General features: G+C 41.4%; 1 protein-coding gene across 2 annotated transcripts in view; it reads left to right on the top strand.

The window, feature by feature from the left end:
* Nucleotides 1–6,000, top strand: part of PHF21B (PHD finger protein 21B) — a 197,884-nt gene that overhangs the window by 1,638 nt on the left and 190,246 nt on the right. The window lies entirely within an intron of this gene.

The following is a 6,000-nucleotide window of genomic DNA, read 5'->3' as shown; positions in this document are numbered from 1 at the left end:
CTTCGGGTTTTCAGCACCACGAACAGATGCCCAGGAACGCTCCGCGGCTCTGCCAGCAGCCCTCCTTCCCGCCGCCCCCCCCCGCGCTCCCCCCTCCCCGCCGCACTCCTCAGCCTCTTCCCTTCCCCCTTCCGCCTTCCAACACTCTCGAGCCTGGCCGTGCAGAAACCGACAGCGGCGGCTTAAGACGACGAGCCTGCGATCTGCCGGATTATGCATTCCCCCCCCCACCCTCCCCATCGCACCCCTCCCCGCCTCGACAAGCTCAACTTTCCCCGGGGCTGCCCCTCTTGACCAGATCGACCCCCCCACTCCCTCCTTTCTCCTCTGGCGGAATCGATGTCGCGATTCCTTCGGAATGCTGCAGGCGGTTTCAGCACCAAAACTTGGGACAGCGCCTCGTCTTTTCTTTTTCTTCCTTCCCGGGAGAATTTTTTTGGCGGGGGCGGGGGGGGGAAGAGTGGGGAGGGAGGGAGGGAATGAAAAAAAAATAAAAAAAATAACCGGGATCGACTTTCGCCTTCCAAAGGGGTGGGGGTGGGTGGGAGAGGAGAGAAATCAGGGAAAGGGAAAGGAAAAGGGGGGAAAATCGATCTATCTAGGTCGTATGTTTCTTATGATAAAAGCTCTGTATGATGAACGGTGTGCATTGGTTAAAGATATGCGTCTGTATCCCTCCCTCTTAGCTGGAAAGCATGCGGAAGTGTTCGGAAACGTTGCCCGCAGGATGAATGTTTTCAGTTCCTGGGATTAGAAATCTCAGCATTTCCACTATTCTCCTCCTCCTCCCCCTCCCCGCAACCCTGATTGATCCTCGCCCAGAATTTGCCACTGCTCTCCGTTTGTAGTGGAAGCTTCCATTTTGTGACAAAGGGGTGTGTGTTGGTGTTGGTTCCTTCCTAACATGGAGAAAAAGTCTGCAGAGTTTTAACGCGGGGGGTGGGAGGGAGGAGGGGCTGGTGGCCCATTCATGCTAAAGCATTACCATTTTGATTGCTTTGATGCCATTTTGGAGGGGTGGGGGGTGGGGAGAGGAGACCCCTGTCAGCAGAGCACAAAGATAAACAAAGATATTTAATCAAACCCGATACTTTCTTTTATGGAGGAAGGTGGGGGGGATCGTAGAAAACAAGACGGTAGCGTCTCTTTCTAGCAGGATGAAACAACGTGTTGTATTGATTCCGCACTGAGCTGAGGATTTATTTAAAACGAGGCAAAAGCCTTATACTGCGAACAATGCATGTTAATGTTTCCTCCCCCTCCCCCGTTTGATAAGGAAGGAGTTTGGCTGCCTTAAAATGGACACATATATTGGATTGCGTTTCTCTGTATGATTGCTACAGTTTTTTCCCCAAGGCAATTTACATTTGTTTTGATGCCGATAGTCCAAAAGAAGCATTTTTTTACACGCTGTGCTGGAATTTAGATAAAGCAAAGAACTCATAGCTGGAAAAGAGAACTTGATGCAAGCTTTGGAAGTGAAATGGACAATTTTAGCATCGTGAAACAGTTCCTGGACTAAAGAGTAAATGATGCCACTCACGTTACAGGCAAATACTCAGTGAACAATTATAGGACAAACAACCACTACTTGGGTTTGAAAAGTGTGGGGTGTTACCCTCTGCCTGTTTTATTACTAGTGATGAAAAGGCTAGATGTGTTGAATACTTTCCCAATTCCAAACCAGGTAACAAGCCCTATTCCAGGAACAGGGGCCATGAGTTTTAAGGTGTTGAAATGATTGTACTTTTTCTTTGAAGAAAGATTTTAAAAAGCATATTTCCCCCCACGGTCTCCCTGAAAGAAGATACTTCATATTGAGCTCTGTTGAATGAATGCAAGGGTGTCCCTGTGAATGGAGATTGTGAATGTGGAAATGGTCTGAAGCAATTCTGAAACCCAAAGAGGTTGAAATTGCTTTTATTTGCTCCAATCTCCCTATATATATATATATATTTGTGTGTGTGTGTGTGTGTGTTGTATTTGTGCTGATAAATAAATAAAGGGAGACTAGTATAGATCTATTTCAAACTATTTAGCTCTCATCAGCTAGCCATACCCTTACCGGGATTAGAACCTGTGCTGTATTGCATCTTAGGCAGATGTGTTAACCATTAAGCCACAGAGTTCTTCTCCTTATCAGCTGACCCAGGGAGAAAGGTATATATTTAAAGTCACAACCCCTGGTATGCCCCAAATATGGGAGGAAGTTCACTGCTTCCATTCTCTGTCCATCGGCTCGTCACCAGAGACCATCCAGACAGAAACCCAATATTTTTACTGTTGCCTTTGTTACATTTGTGTTGTATTTGTGCTGATAAATAAATAAAGGGAGACGAGTATAGATCTATTTCAAGCTATTTAGCTCTCATCAGCTAGCCATACCCTTACCGAGATTAGAACCTGTGCTGTATTGCATCTTAGGCAGATGTGTTAACCATTAAGCCACAGAGTTCTTCTCCTTATCAGCTGAGCCATATATATAACATTATATATAACATATATTTAACATTAGAAGTGGGCTCGAGATGATCTGCGGGAGTGGCACAGATTTTTTTTAAAAAAACAAACAAAATAATCAAAAATAAAACGTCTAACTCTTGGACAGTTCTGCAGGAAATTATGGTAGGTGCCTTTATCTTATTCCACTAGTGAGTAGACTGTCCATGCAGATCTAATGTAATATTTGTCAACCTCAGCAATTGAAAGATATGAGGATTGCAACTCCCAGAATTCCCCCAGCCAGTCATGGCAGCGGGGGAATTCCTGGAGTTGAAGTCCACACATCTTGATATTTTGTGGTCTGCATTTGTTGTCTTCTATTCGTCTATCTCCTGGTGTTTCAATATCAGATATCTTCACTTTCTTCTTTTCAACCACAGTTATTATTTGTTAAATTTATATGCCCACCCATCTTGTAGTTCAAGGGGATTCTGGGCAATTAAATCTTGTGTCTTAGGAGCCAAGATTTTATCAGTTTGTATTTGGAAATCTACAATATTTTAATCTGTTCACTTTTGACTACTTTTTCAATTATTTTGTTCCTAATTATGAATGAATTATGAATTATCTCCTCCCTCACAACAACAGGGTGTTGTGGCTATCCATGGAAGGTGGTGATGACATTTAGATTCACAATCTAAGACTGATGCTAATTTAATAAGTCAAGTCCTAACCACTGACTTAAGAATTATTAAGATAGTATCGAAGAATACAGGCAGTTCTAGCAGGGTGGGTTTTTCGTAAAATTAGGGTGTTCAGATCTAATAAATTAAATATTTCCAAATGTCAAGGAATTCCGTTAGTTATCAGTTATAATTAGTATAACAATGGGTTTCTTTTTTCATAAGTGTTCAGTTTCAGTCTCCCAGTATTTCATAATTTTTCCCAATTGTTTTTCCTCAATCCTAGCATCTCTTAGGACAGCAAAATCAATGAACCAGAATTTCTTCTTTTCAATAACTGTTATAGCTGGCATGTTATGAACAAGAGGCCTGTCTGTTTGCATTTTTAAGTCCCATAAGAGCTTAACTCAAGTCAGTTTCCCAATCCTTCTCAACTTGATGGTTCCAGTAGTTTTTACTACATTCAAATCCAAACCTCCGGCAAAGTTTCTGATGAATAATTCTGACAACTCACTCCTGATGTGGCTCATAGAAACTTTGTGAAATTTTGCTGCAATCACTGATGAAATATATTGTTTCATCTTTTGTACTAGAAAGGTATGATTTGCTACTGTTTGTTAAACATTGAATTTTTACTTCCATGCAATTAGTTGGCCAAGCTTATTTTTGAATTGCTAAAATAAAGCCTTCTGTTTCTTTCTTTAATTCGACTGATCTTAACAAACTCTGTGTGGTTTTTAATCAATTTTTCTTTCTATATCCTTCAAAGTTTTGACCATCCACTGTCTTGTTCTTCTACTTAGCAAATCAATTTTCAGATATTTCTTTTCTGGATTCTTTACCTTTGTTGTTTTCATGAGCTTTCCTGGATTGACTGCCTTTGGCGAAGGGTTTTCTTAATTTTTTCATTCAGGCCATGCTTTCCTTCCTCCACAGTTGGTTCCACCTCTACCCCTTTCAACTCTTGGCAAATTCAGCTGATCGGAATCAACCTTTCGTTGTTTAACCAATTATTATCATGCTTGGTTGTACAGTCAGCCAGATGTTTATAAACTGGATTTGACATTTTTATCCAGTCCTTCCCAATGACCTGGGATAGGCAGATGTGGTTTCATGGCTTTGCCACAGGATGTAAGCTGCTCCAATAAAGCTAGCTTTTGCAATGGACTGATGGTGATTTTGTCAATGCAATGGTATTCGAGTATTGCTCCAGTTGTTTTGGAATTGTACCCAAAATGTTTATTAATAACCTATGACTATCACTAAGTGTTGTATCTTATGATTCTTGATCAATGTATTCTATTTTATTTTTCTTTATACACACTGAGAATATATACACCAAAGACAAATTCCTTGTGTGTCCAATCACACTCAGTCAACAAAGAATTCTATTCTATTTTCTATTCTATTTTATTCTATTCTATTCTATTCTATTCTATTCCACTCTACCCTACTCTACCCTACCCTACCCTACCCTACTCTACTCTACTCTACTCTACTCTACTCTACTCTACTCTACTCTACTCTACTCTATTCTTGTTATTGGTACTATCTTTGTTTATTTTTGTCATGTCGTTCTATTTCTATTTGCAGGTTTTTGTATTTTGTGTGTTACTCATTATCATGGTTTATTGCACAGTCAGTCAGAGCTCAGACTGGATTCGGCATTTTTATCCACCTATCGAGTCCTTCCCAAGGGACGTGGTGTAGGCAGATGTGCATGTTTGATGATGTTAAATATATCGTTGCAGGAGGTAAGCTATTTCGAGGAAAGCTGCCTTTGCAATTGACTGATGGTGATTTTGCCAATGCCAGTGGTGTTTTGGGATTGCACCCAAGGCACCTATTACTACAGGTAGTCCTCGACTTACAACAGTTCATTTAGTGACTGTTCAAAGTTACAACGGCATGGTGAAAAGTGATTTATGACTGTTTTTCACACTTATAGACATTGCAGCATCCCCATGGTCACGTGATGCTTGGCAACTTGACTATTTATGACAGCTGCAGTGTCCTGTTGCCATGAGATCACTTTTTGGGACCTTCTGACAACCAAAGTCAATGGGGAAGCCGGATTCACTTAACAACCATGTTACCAAATTAAGGATTGCAGTGATTCACTTAACAGCCATGGCAAGAAAAAGCCATAAAATGGGGCAAAACTTGCTTAAAAAACGTCTCACTTAGTAACAGAAATTTTAGGCTCAATTGTGGTCGTAAGTCAAGGACTTACCTGTATTGGTCTATTTCTATTTGCAGGTCTTTTTTATTTTTATTATCTTCTCCAGTCCTTTCTCTTCCTTTCTGCTCTTTCCAGGTATTGCCACACCCACTTTCCAAACTTGTTGCTTTTTTTTGCCTTTCTTGTCTTTGCACGAGGGACTCGGTGGCTCAGGGGTTAAGATGCTGAGCTTGCCGATCAGAAAGGTCACCAGTTTGGTGGTTCGAATCCCTAGCGCCGCATAACCGAGTGAGCTCCCATTACTTGCCCCAGCGTCTGCCAACCTAGCAGTTCGAAAGCAAGTAAAAAAATGCAAGTAGAAAAATAGGAACCACCTTTGGTGGGAGGGTAATAGCGTTCCATGCGCCTTCGGGCGTTGAGTCATGCTGGCATGTGAACGCTGAGGATAGGTATTTATACCGTGTCTTTGCAACTTGCTTCTTTGTAAAGTAACAGTATATAAGTAAAGGCATGAATGAATTCTCCCACTGGCTGAAGGTTGACTCAGCCTTCCATTCTTCCAAGGTCGGTAAAATGAGGACCTAGATTGTTTTTTTGGGGGGGCAACATGCTGACTCTCTAAACCACTTATTTGTTTATTTGTTTGTTTGTTTCTTCGTCAAACATGTACAAGATAACAAGTATAGGTATGAA

This window comes from Thamnophis sirtalis, unplaced genomic scaffold, assembly GCF_051295495.1.
Source record: "Thamnophis sirtalis isolate CommonGarterSnake01/CBP01778 unplaced genomic scaffold, rThaSir2_p1.2 scaffold_9, whole genome shotgun sequence".
Lineage (NCBI taxonomy): Eukaryota > Metazoa > Chordata > Lepidosauria > Squamata > Natricidae > Thamnophis > Thamnophis sirtalis.
The sequence above is the reverse complement of the archived record's forward strand: the minus strand, read 5'-3'. Positions and strand labels throughout refer to the sequence as shown.